General features: G+C 35.3%; 1 protein-coding gene across 1 annotated transcript in view; it reads right to left on the bottom strand.

Moving 5' to 3' along the window:
• Positions 1–13,103, bottom strand: part of LOC150088670 (proline dehydrogenase 1, mitochondrial-like) — a 228,835-nt gene that overhangs the window by 20,821 nt on the left and 194,911 nt on the right. The gene's annotated exons all lie outside the window — the stretch shown is intronic.

Raw genomic sequence — 13,103 nt, 5'->3', positions numbered from 1 at the left:
ATGCAAAATACATTTCCATGATTTTTTTTTTTTAAGTTTGCACCGGCCAGCAAAAACTTACATAAAGTCGAATTTTCGTAAGTAGGGTATTACGTAAGCCGGGGATTGGCTGTACTTTACTTTACAGTTAATAATAATTAACTAGATCGATCAGGCAAGAGTTTCTCTTCATAAACCCCATGTTATATATTATGGGACAATTCCTATTGAGTTGGTCCTGCACAGCATCCTTAATGACAGATTCCATGATCTTAGTGACTGCTAAAGCCAAACTAACTCATCTTTAATTGCCAATCATGTCTTTTGCACCTCCTTTGTGGTTTGGGAAGGACATTAGGGCTTTCCAGTAAAAAGGGATTATCTAGAGTCTAATGATGATCTCATTAACATCCCCTATTGAACAATGAACTCACACACACAGTCTTCTTTTAGTATAAGACAGACAATGAATACTGTTCACTTCTTGAAGCTGATCATCAAGAAGTGGACAGTATTCACCCTGTTATAATAAAAGAAGACATTAGTGGAAGACCCTTCATAAACTCTTCTTTGAGACTGATACACAATTTACAAAAGTCTAACTCCCTCTCACTGTTCCTTCATGGTTTAAGCAGTTTTTCAACACTAAACATTGTTGAAAGGTACAATTCAACTCAACTGTCACTTCTGCTGGGCTTTCTGTTATTATTATTATTATTATTTTGGTAGTTGGCGCATCGGCTTCTGTGGCCATAATGCACCTCCCAAGGTTTTTGTAGTACTTTGATCCAAGCCCGAGGCGGGATTCGAACCCGCGACCTTTGGGTTGTCAGGCAGGCAATTTACCCACTCGGCTAGCCCGGTCGGCTGGGCTTTCTGACTTTTCCACTTCTATCAAGGAAGAAGCCCAACTGGTTTTTCCTCTCCTTTTCTTTGTTTTCATATATGAAAAGAACCCCTTTTCCATTTTTAGCTCCTTGCCAGTGATTTCTCATATTCAGGTTTTGCCCGTTTTACTCCAACATCGGTTTTGTTACATGTATGCTTATAATACTGATGTTTTCACGTGTAATGACAAACAAAAATTAAAAAAAGATTAGTACGTTGGTCAATAACAGTGAATCTTTCAATTAAACTTAGCTATTTCATTTTCAGTATGAATGCAATATCACATGTGCTATAACTGCTGCTGCTGTTTTTTTTTAAGAATTCATTCTGTTTCCTTCTTCATCAAAATTTCTTCATGAGATTGGATTTTGTTGGAAGAAATCTCAAAATAGAAAAAAAATTTTAATGGAAAGAAATGACATAATACCGAAGAGAACAAAGTATTCACAGGAAATGAAATGAATAAGAAATAAGAGACCTATTTTTAAGTTAAAAATAACCTGGATCGACAGTAATTTGACACTCAAAAAATGTAGTTCATTAACTATTAACATAATCATGTTTTCAGCAATTAGTTTTTATTTTCATATTTGTATATTTTTCAATATACAATAGTAATACAATGACAGCATATGATGAATGAAAATGGTGTTTTACAAGCATTTATAGTTGTATTTTTAAAAATAATATTTTATGATATAAGATTTTCATTAAAACTTGTAATTAAAGTGTAATATCTATTTCATAATTTATTTCTTATCTTTAAATTCAAGAACAGCCACAAGAGGAAGAGAAGAGAAGAGAGAGAGAGAGAGAGAGAGAGAGAGAGAGAGAGAGAGAGAGAGAGAGAGAGAGAGAGATAATTAATACAATGAACATGTGTTGAACTTGCTTATTATGTGCATAGAGATTCAGGGAACCTGACTAGTGTGGCTGAGTAACAGGCATGAAAACAATTATTTGTCATTGTTTCTGCTCGAATATTTCTTAACTTTGTTGATGATAGCAGAGAATAATATATATTGAAAATAAAATATAGGCAAAATTATTGATTTTTTTTCAATTTTTGGAAGGGGGAATTGAAAGGTTTGTCTTGTTTAAGAAAGCAGAACACAATACTCTGTTTGATGCACAATAATAGGGCTTACAACTCCGGGATCCTGTAATATTTTTCCAGTATTGAAATAGCAGTATTGATACAAAAAATATCGGTTTTTTGGTACTAATTAAAAAAAAATAATTGTTTATAATTTAATCACATAAAGGTTATAAAATCACCTTTATGTGATTATGATGTCGTTATCTCTACTAGCAAATGTCTGATAAATATTTGATAGGACACCATGCAACATTGCAACCTGTCCACAATTCTCAGACAACTTCATGTCTAACCGTACCGTAACTCCCAAGTCCTGTTCCTCCACTACTTACTTTAGTTCAACTCCACCAAGTGTATAAGTTATTTTGGGGTTGCTGTGGCCCAGGTATAAGACCTTGCATTTTGCTGAATTAAAGCATAGCTGCCACTTTTCTGACCATCACGGAAGTCTATCTAGGTCATTCTGAAGAGGCTCTGCTTGGCAGTGATCATTAACTACTCTGCTTATCTTTACATCATCTGCAAGTTTAGACCTCACACCCTCCATCCCTTCATAGATGTCATTTAAGATAATCAAAAACAACAGTGGTTCTAATACGATCCTTGGGGAACCCCACTTCTTACATTAACCCAATCTGAGGAATAACCATTTATCACAACCCTCTGCCTGGTGCCCTCTATTTCCCTATGATTCCAGCCTGCTCCAACTTATAATGTAACCCCTCATGTGGAATTGAGTCAAATGCTTTGCTGAAATCCAAATAAACAATGTTGAAATTATTCCTTAAATCCAGTTCATGAGTGACCTGTCAAAATGGCTAACCATATTTGTTAAACATGATTTTCCCTTTACAAAACCATGCTGTGTATCCTACAGAATTCCATTTCCATCTAAATGATCCCGAATTCCACCCTTAATCATTGCCTCCATGATTTTCCCTACTACTGACGTTAGACTGGCTGGTCGGTAATTTCCCGTTACACTCCTAGAACCGCCCTTATGTTCCAATTTACACCAATCCAACGGAATCTGTCCTGAGTCCAGTGATGCTCTCATAACTAGCCTCAATGGTTCAATGCACTCACTTGCCGCCTCCCTTAAGATTATAGGGTATATGCCATCAACCATAGCAGCCTTGTTTGCCTGTAGGCACGAAAGTTCTCATTAAATAATCATTTGAAATTTCGACAACATTAATTACATTTTTTTCAACTTCACTTCCATAATATCTCATTGACACAAAGGGTTTTTATTTTATGTAAATATCGATGCAAAGTAACTGTTGAGTTCATCTGCAACTTCAGCTGTGGTATCTAATACTGTCCCATGTCCATTACATAAGGATCCAATCTGATTTGTCCTCTGTTCTTTCATTTATATACATGAAGAATTCCTTAATTGCACTCTTTGCTCTCTCCCAGGCTCAGTAAAGACACTATAGTGAAAATTATACTTCGCTTAATAAAACGTTTTTCTCCTTCAGAAAATGATGAACATAATTCAACCATGGAAGACCAACATGGAACAGAACATCACTGTTTCACAAATTCTTTCCAAAACAAGAAATTGCCCGACTCCAATGAGATTTTAAAAGATGAACTTGAGTCGGAAATTAATGAAATACTTAACTATTTTTGCTAAAAAAGTTCAAAGCCTAGAAAAGATGGACTGAGATTGTCTATGATTATCTCAATACAATAGTACCAAAACAGAATCCGAAAGGGTGTTTTCTGCCGCTAATCAAATATGTGCCAAAATTAGACTCATTTTAAACGATCATACTAATGAGTACTTATATTTCTTAAGAGCTCACTTTATTTGGACAGGTAGTGTGGATGCTTAAACAAAACTAAACTTTGCAGTAACTACGTATTTTTTTGTTTTTAGAATAACTGTATTTTGATGATTTTTTTCAGAATATTTATTACTGCAATAAAAGTTTTATTTAAAACATGAATTCAAGTAATTACAGTACTTGTTTTTTTCCTTACTTTATTGCACCTAATTGTCATCAAAATTTGAGAAAAACGTTTTTGGAATACCGGTATCATAAATTAAAAATACCGAAATACCAGTATTAAGATTTTGAATGGTATTGTAAGCCCTACATGATAACAACTTTGCATGTGATATCATTTCTATGGAATCACATATCCAACAGTTCTACCATCTGTTTGAGATTTTAAGATATCGTAAACCAATTTCGGAAGGTTTGACTGTATCATCTAAATTAACACACATCGATGGAGTTTATAAATTTACTTAATTTATTTTTTATATTTTTCTATTGTTTTTATTCCATAATCTGGAGTTTCATCAATTTAGAACACTCTTTCCCTTTATTAGTCCAAATTACTGAGGCTTCACTGTATAGTGATGGGTAAATTGATTCATTTGATTATACTTATACAGTCCATTCCGGTTAATTGGGACACATCGGAACTAGTGCATTTTGGCCCGATTAAGCAGCTGCCCCAATTATCCGAATTTTCTCGTAAATAGTTAAAAATACAATGTACTCCCCCCCCCTTTACAATTGGTTCACTGTTCAATCAAATCACGTTACGATGGAGTCACCATTGTAAAGTACCGTTCACTATACGATGTATAATAAGCGCCAGTCATTGTGATCACGTTTGTGAATTGAATTTTAATTCTATTAAACAGCGATTCTAATTAGCAAAAATAGGAGGAATATTATCCACATGCTATAAAAGTAAAGATTAAGCACAAATTTACCCTTTATTACCTTACCAATTAAAAAATTAAATGATATGTGAAATTCAGAAGAATATACGATATAATCGGAAGAATTAATACGTACTGTAATATGTACATACTAACTAAACTAGTTGACATTTCTGTTCACTGTCATTTGTGGGTGGGGGTTAAAATTTAAAACAGTAAAAAGATAAGCAATCAATAACAAAGAACACTGCACACACAAATTGCAAGTAACACGATACGCGCAAGTGAGAACGGAGTAACAAATTACGAAGCTTTAAAAATAGGAATGAAGAGAAGATTATGAAAATTATTTTTTTATATGATTGAAGATTTCATGGAAGTGTAAACACATTTTACCATAACCCACAGAATTCCAGCTGTCGGTATTATCGCAAATTCAATAAGATCGAGTTTACTATCAGTTTATGACAGATTTCACTAACACAAAAGCCCAATAAACATGTGACCGCTAATTGTTTTTATTGTTTTATGGTTGTGACCTCCAGAAATCCGACCGAACTACGTGGTACGGTCGGAGACAATCGTAGGGTAATCTCCAGTGCTGTGGTCTCCTGCCCCGATTAAACGGCATTTTGTCCGAATTAAGCAAAGTAAACCCTGGCTATTTTCTCGATTGGTTTCTGTTTTTTAAGATTTGCCCCAAATAAACGGCTGCCCCGATTAACCGGTGGCCCAAATAACCGGAATCCACTGTATTAGTATTGGCCACATGGTGCAATGAAGCCCAAGGCTTTTTTTTGCTGCACCAGCAAAAAAAAGTAAAATAATAATAATAATAAAATAAAATAAAATAAATAAATAAATAAATAATAAAAGAAAATGAAACAGACAACCTATGCATTTCCCTCCTTCCATAGGTAACTATCCAGCTGATCTTTGAATTTCCCCAAACTGTCAGCCTCAACCACCAATGTAGGTAACTTATTCCAGTTTAAAACTTCCTGCAATCTAGTCTAAACATCTCCCCGTAACTTGAATTTATGGCCCCTAGTTCTAGAATCATTTATAACAGTGAAAATTTCATCCGCATTCATTTTATTTTTGCCTCTCAGAGCTTTAAACACCTCTGTCAAGTCTCCTCTAAAGTGCCTAGTTTCCAAGCTGTGCAACCCACATATTTGAAGTTTCATTGTATGGGTACCCTTTTGCTGACCTCACCAGGCGAGTTACCCATCTTTGGACCCTTTCAAGAAACTCAATGTCTTTTTTTTAGGTGCAGTATCCAAACCTGAACACAGTACAGGAATTCCCTGACTTACGTAAGGGTTGTGTTCCATGGAATGCTACGTAAGTTGGAATTTTCCCCATGATTGAGCAGCACTCTCAACTGTGCTCGCTGAATTGACTGAATCAAAAAAGAAATGTTCGACAAACATGTAAATAGAATTATTTATTGTATTTATTAAATTTTTTATCTCATGCGCAGGAAAAATTTCAAAATTATAATTGAAACGTGCAATTTAAAAAATTTCAAAATTATAAAATTACAAAAAAAGAGAGGAGACAGGCATAGTGTCAGTAAGTTTTACCTCACTAGCATTGTTGCTAGAATCGACGTCTTCAGCTGATAAGTCTGCTGCTGCGGAGGTTGAGGGCTGTGGAGATTTAGAAGGGATCGGTCACTCAACCTTACGAAAGAACATATTAATGGATGACTGGATGGTGGCTTTTTTCTTTTCATTGTAGATTTCTTTCTAGCAAGCAAGCATATCATTCACCCCTCTGCTAACTTTTAAGAATCATTCGCCGTAATGATCCACCTTCTCAAACTTTGCCATTGCCGATGCAATTTCACAAAATGCCAAAGCCATCTCTCTGGTGATGAAGCATCTCGGCTCCTCATTTGGTTCATCTTGAGCTTCATCAGCATTTTCTTCTTTCGCTATCGCTGCCTGCAAGTCAGTAAGTTCTTCATTAGATAATTCTTCCTCTTCTTCCTCTATTAACTCCTCCACGTCTTTGGCATCGACCTCCAACTGAAGTAGCTCTGCAACCTTTACAATCTTATCTGTAACCTCTTCATATGAATCATCTTTTTCAAATCCTTCAAAGCCTTTTACGTGCCATGGGCATATTTTCTTCCATGCACCATTTACACAACTTTTAGTAATTTCCACCCAAGCTTTATTAATGTTTAAGATGGCATGTAAATATTGTAAGATTTCCAAAAGTCTCTTAACGCAAAATTTTTCTCATCATCTACTGCAGACAATACCTGAGCAAATGTGCCTAAATAGTATTTTTAAATTCGAAATAACACCCTGATCCATAGGTTGGATGAGTGAAGTCGTGTTTGGCGGTAGAAATATGACTCTCACGTTTGAATTGAAATCACCTAGATGCATAGGATGTCCATTATCTAATAGAAGCAAAATCTTGAAAGGAACGTCATTGTCTTCACATTATTTTTCAACCTCGGGAATGAAGCAGCATTTAAACCAATCCTTAATGCTATCCATGCTCTTTGGTTCAATCGAAAATGCATGGGTAGGGTGGCTTTATTGATGCCCTTAAATGCACGAGGATTTCCAGAATGGTATACAAGCAGTGGTATACAAGTATTAATCTGTAATCTCCCGCTACATTAGTCCCAAGCAGCATGGCCCTATCTTTTGAAGACTTGAAACCTGGTTGTATTTTCCTCTTTGGCAATGTATATTCGATCCAGCACTTTTTTCCAATACAGAGCAGTCTTGTTAACATCAAAAATTTACTGTGTTGAATAGCCACCTTCATCAATAATTTTTTCCATTACATTACAAAATTTCTCTGCAGCTGCAGAATCGGCACTGGCAACTTCACGCATACTTTAACATTGTGGAAACCAACGTCATGCTTGAATCTATTAAACCACCCATTGCTTGCCATGAATTTGGCTTGGGGTTCACCGTACTTATCCTTAATATCTTTATAAATACTTGTTGCTTTTGCTTGAATGGTCATTAGAATCAGGGGGCACTCACTTCTGAATCTGATTTTCTATTCATATATTACAGCTGTTCCATCTTCGATATTGCACCTGAACGGCGTTTTGTGATCACCGTTGATCTTAAGTGCATTGATCCTTTGACATGTTCTTTTATACATGCACTGTCCTTTAAAATAGTATTCACTGTTGAAGCAGCGAGACCTAATTCCCTTGCAATAGATGACAAATTTTGTCTTGCTTTGTACTTCTTAATCATTTTCATTTCTAAATCAATTTTGTTTCATTTCCTGGCACTACCACCACTTACATTTTTCGTTGGTCGCTTTCTCTTCATCACTGTAATACATAAATAGGAATGAAGAGAAGTTTCTGAAAATTTGATTTTTTATATGATTGAAGATTTCACATTTCACCATAACAGCAGCATAAAAATCCACACAATTACAGTTATCGGTATTATCGCAAATGCAATAAGATCGAATTTACTACCCATTTATAGGGTAGTAAATTTGATCTTATTGCATAAAGTATTGGGCTTTTCTGTTAGATGCCCTAACAGAAAAGCCCAATAAACCGGAAAGTACAAATTGTTTTATGGTCGAGATATCCAGAAACGTGCTTTAGAAAAATATCACAAAGGCATTCAAAATTGATCCTTATAACGGGAACATATGATAATGATGAAAGGGTAGTGCAATTTCCATTATAAATATAACCTTTTAGAGAGATAAATAGCTTAGTAATAGAACAAATTAAAAAAAAAAAAACCCTATGTGTTATTGGGTTTACATTACAATATTTTCACGGTTCCTCCATTTATTCCTACAGGATGCAAAATAGGTTTCCATGATTTTTTTAAGTTTGCACCAGCCAGCAGAAACTTACGTAAAGTCGAATTTCCATAAGTCGAGTATTACGTAAGTCGGGGAGCTCCTGTATTCCAAATGTGGTCTAACAATAGTCTTATACAGTGGGATTACGACGTCCTTATAGCAAATGTTCGATAAATCATCGATAGGACACCATAGGCTCTCCTTGCAACCAGTCTACAATGCTCTGAGAACTTCATATCTGACTGTATCGTAATACCCGTCCCTTTCTTCCACTACTGACTTTAGTTCACCTCCACTAAGTGTAAAGTTATTTTGGGGTTGCTATTCCCCAGGTGCAATACTTTACACTTTGCTGGATTAAAGCATAGCTGCCACCTTTCCGACCATCCCTGAAGTCTATCTAGGTTACTCTGAAGAAGCTCTGCTTGGCAATGATCATTAACTACTCTACCAAACTCTACCTTCACATCATCTGCAAATTTAGACATCACACCTTCTATGCCTTCATCAATGTCATTTAAGAAAATCAAAATCAACAGTGGTCCTAATACTGATCCTTGGGAAACCCCACTTCTTACATTAACCCACTCCAAAGAATAACCATTTATCACAACCCTCTGCCTCTTGCCCCAAAGCCATCCTGCTATCCATATAAGGATTTTCTGTGATTTCAACCTCTTCCAGTTTATAAAGTAAATCCTTGTGTGGGACTGAGTCAAATGCTTTGCTAAAATCTAAATAAATGTCAAAATTATTCCTCAAATCCTGCTCATGAGTGACACTGTCAAAATTGCTAACCAGATTTGTTAAATATGATTTTCCCTTTACAAAACCATGTAAATGATACTGAATTTCACCCTTGATCATTGGCTCCATGATTTTCCCTACTACTGAAGTTAGACTGACAGGCCGGTAATTTCCCACTTCGCTCTTAGAATTGCCCTTATGTACTGGAGATACATTGGCACTTTTCCAATCCGACAGAATCTCTTCCAAGTCTAGTGATGCTCTCATAATTAGCCTTAATGGTTCAATGCACTCACTTGCTGCCTTCCATAAAATTATAGGTGTTTTTTGCAATCAACTCTAGGAGCCTTAATTGCCTGCAGGCTCAAAAGTTTTTTTCATTCAATAATCACGTGAAATTTCAATATCATTAATTACATATTTTTCAACTTCACTCCCATAATTTCTCATTGACATGAAGGGGTTTTTCTTCTGTAAATGCTGATGCAAAGAAACTGTTGAGTTTATCTGCAACATCAGTTGGGTATCTAATACTATTCCACGTCCACTACATAAGGGTCCGATCTGATTTGTCCTTCTCTTCTTTGCATTTATATATGTGAAGAATTCCTTACTCCCACACTTTGCTCTGTGTGTGTGTGTGTGTGTGTGTACGCAGTAAGGATAAAAATGGGATGAAAAGGTAATTAAGTGATAGTTGAGAGATAAATGTAATATGACATGAAGTAATATGTTTTACAACTGACACTGCGTTGGGACTACCTTGTCAGTTTTGCTGCATTACCCTCCTATTTACTCTCACTTATTTTTTAAATTTCCTTTTCTTCCACAAATATGGATAAGTATAGAAACGCAGTTTTTGATACACAATCAGGCGCAGTCCCCTGAAGAAATAACTGATTATGTATCAATATTTATTTTCAGCTTGCATCAGATTTTAAATTTTATAATCACCCCCCCCCCCCTCTTTAGACCTTTAACCAAATTTTCCCACCCTTATCTGATGCTTGCTATAACTTTATATATTAAACTAATCATTTTTGCTTTACATTTCCCTTCTCTCTAATTGGCTATCCAATTCAGCCTATAATTTTATTTAATTCGTTATATCATATAGGATATTCACATTCTCTCTTTCTTCCACCTTCAAATATTTCCAATTTCTGCTATCCTTCTATTAGTTTTGGCATTTTTTGTATTTTACACCTTCTTCTTCTTCTTCTTGCTGTTCAATAGATTTATTATTTCTACCTCATACATATATATATATATATATATATATATATATATATATCTGATAATTAAAATAAATATAATATTTAAAATAAAAACATCAGCCAGTAGTACGGCAATAATGCAGAGCGAAACGAAACGCAAAAAAAAAAAAAAAAAAAAAAAAAAAAATATAAAATAAACAAACAGGGAAGGGAAAGTAAAGATAATAGAACAAAAAGGTAGTCGATAATCCCCTGTAAAATTTAGTCAATTAAGTCATTAAACCCAATTAATAAACTGATGTAAATTTAAAATAATGCCAATTATAAATAATTTAGCGGTACCCCCCTCGAAGGTACCAGTTCCAAAAGACGTGAAATATCACCAAAAAAGGGTTAAAGAAACTACCAAAAACTAAAATATCAAAATGATAGACTGACCATCATGCCCCATATCGACAGAGGACCACGAGGCCAATAATGGTCATGGAATCGCTGCATTTCAATCGTCATACAAATCATCGCAAAGGCAGAAATATCGAAGGACCAAACCACCCCTCCATTCCCCGATAGATCAACCAATGCAGAGGATTTGCATGGCGGAGGTCCTTATGCAGCGAAAAATAATCCATAGAACAGACAGCACTCTTAATCAGAGCCACACCACTGACATAATGCAAGCTTAACCAGCTTATATAATAGAAAGGAAAAGAATAGATGGCGGCACAGGCCTCACATTATATATATATATATATATATATATATATATATATATATATATATATACAGTAATACCCCGACTTATGCGGTTCTTGAATTTTTCGTTTGGCAACACTGCCACCCACTATCTTCAAGGTCGTTTTTCTTTAGGGGAAACACATTTCACCATAATAACGTAAAAACCAACACAATTCCAGCTATCGGTATGCAATTAGATCGAGTTTACTACCAGTTTATAACAGATTCAACTAGCAGAAATGCAACTGGATTTTTATTGTTTTATGGTAGTAATCCCTAGAAATGTGAGGTGTTAATAGTGTATCTCTGCCTTTATGGTGTTGTTTATTCAGTTGCTACATGCGCGCAGCTTTGTTTATGCGTATCAAGCGTGCCTCCTCGTTTTGTAATTGTGCTTTATTCCCTAAAAATGAGTAAAATACTTAAAAGGTGTGAAAAGGAAGCGTACTGAAGACACTGCAGATTCAACGAGAAAAAGAAAAGCAATTATCGACAAACAGAGGCGGACTGGGTCAAAAATTCTTACCCAGGAAAATTTATAGTGGCCTCATACTATGGTTTATGGCCAAAATCACACAGGCCCACCGGGGTTTCCCCGACAGAGGCGGACTGGCCTCTGTGAATAGAGAAAAAATATGAAATTGTGAAACGCTTTGAGCGAAATGAAAGACCATGTGATATTGCACGTGCTACAGGCCTAAATGAGGCAACGGCGAAAAGCACATGACAATTGCAAACTTGACAGAAGGTATCAGCTCAATTGAAAAGGGCTTAAAAATTTTAGAAAACATAGACTACGACGAAGAACACGTTATAGCTACAAAGCAAGGAATGAAAAATTATTAGCTTGCTACGAAGAAATTCTGCGTGAAAAAAAGAAGTCTCTGTGTCGTCAGACGAATTTGTTAGATTTTATGAAGCCATCGACATCGAAATAACTTTTTTGCGTAAGTCATTTATTTTTTTAATACATATTTTGCATTAATATGTATAAAGAACTGCAATTTTATTAATATTTTTCTTCTAAACTAGTGTTTTTTTAGTCCTTGGTCCCAATTAAACAAAATTTATATGTATTTATATGCAAAGTTGTACCCCGACTTACGCGAATTCAACTTAAGTGATTTTCGTCGGACCCACCTATCGCGTAACTTCAGGGTATTACTGTGTGTATATATATATATATATATAAATATAAATATATTAAATGTAATTTTAAAATGAAAGTTACAGTTGATGAAAAATTAATAAATATGACAGATGCATCAAAAAATGCAAAGCAGCATTAAAGGATTCAAAATATATATAAGTATGTATGAATAGATATATTAGATAACGTATGCATAGATGGAGGTGAAAATTACACAAAGTGCCAGTGACTAGAAGGGTGAGGATAGTAGAAAAAGAAGTATAGTAGATTAGGTATTTTCAGAACGGGGAAAGGTTTTTTTTTTTTTTATGTAAACCACAAACACGAGAGGTATAAGAACCTATAGTACTTAGCACTGTGTTTGGGTTGGAGGTTGAGAAGACGAAAGAAGATATTTGTTGACATTGGACTTCTGTTGACTGTAATTTTCAAGAAATATGTATGAAGGAAGGTTGTTCCAGAAAACGGCAGTTGAATGAATAAACGAGGAAGATGAAAAGTTGGTTCTGTGGGTTTGAAGTTGGACAGTAAATGGATGTTGGCTGGTGACTGCACGTGTTCGGACTGTTTTGAAAGGGAGCGCGGGAATTATAGAAGCCAATTCAGAAGAACAGTACCCATGGAAGTATCTATAGAAGAGGCATGCAGCATAAACAGTACGTCTATGAGACAGTGAGTGGAGAAACTGTTAGAGATGAATTATTAATTAACCTAACTGCCCTCTTCTGAATGGAATCAAGAAGCTTGAGAGAAGTTTTGGGGGCACCACCCCAGATG

This window comes from Mastigoproctus giganteus, chromosome 3, assembly GCF_048544385.1.
Source record: "Mastigoproctus giganteus isolate SK-2022 chromosome 3, ASM4854438v1, whole genome shotgun sequence".
Classification (NCBI taxonomy): domain Eukaryota; kingdom Metazoa; phylum Arthropoda; class Arachnida; order Uropygi; family Thelyphonidae; genus Mastigoproctus; species Mastigoproctus giganteus.
This window is presented reverse-complemented; position numbering and strand designations above follow the sequence as displayed.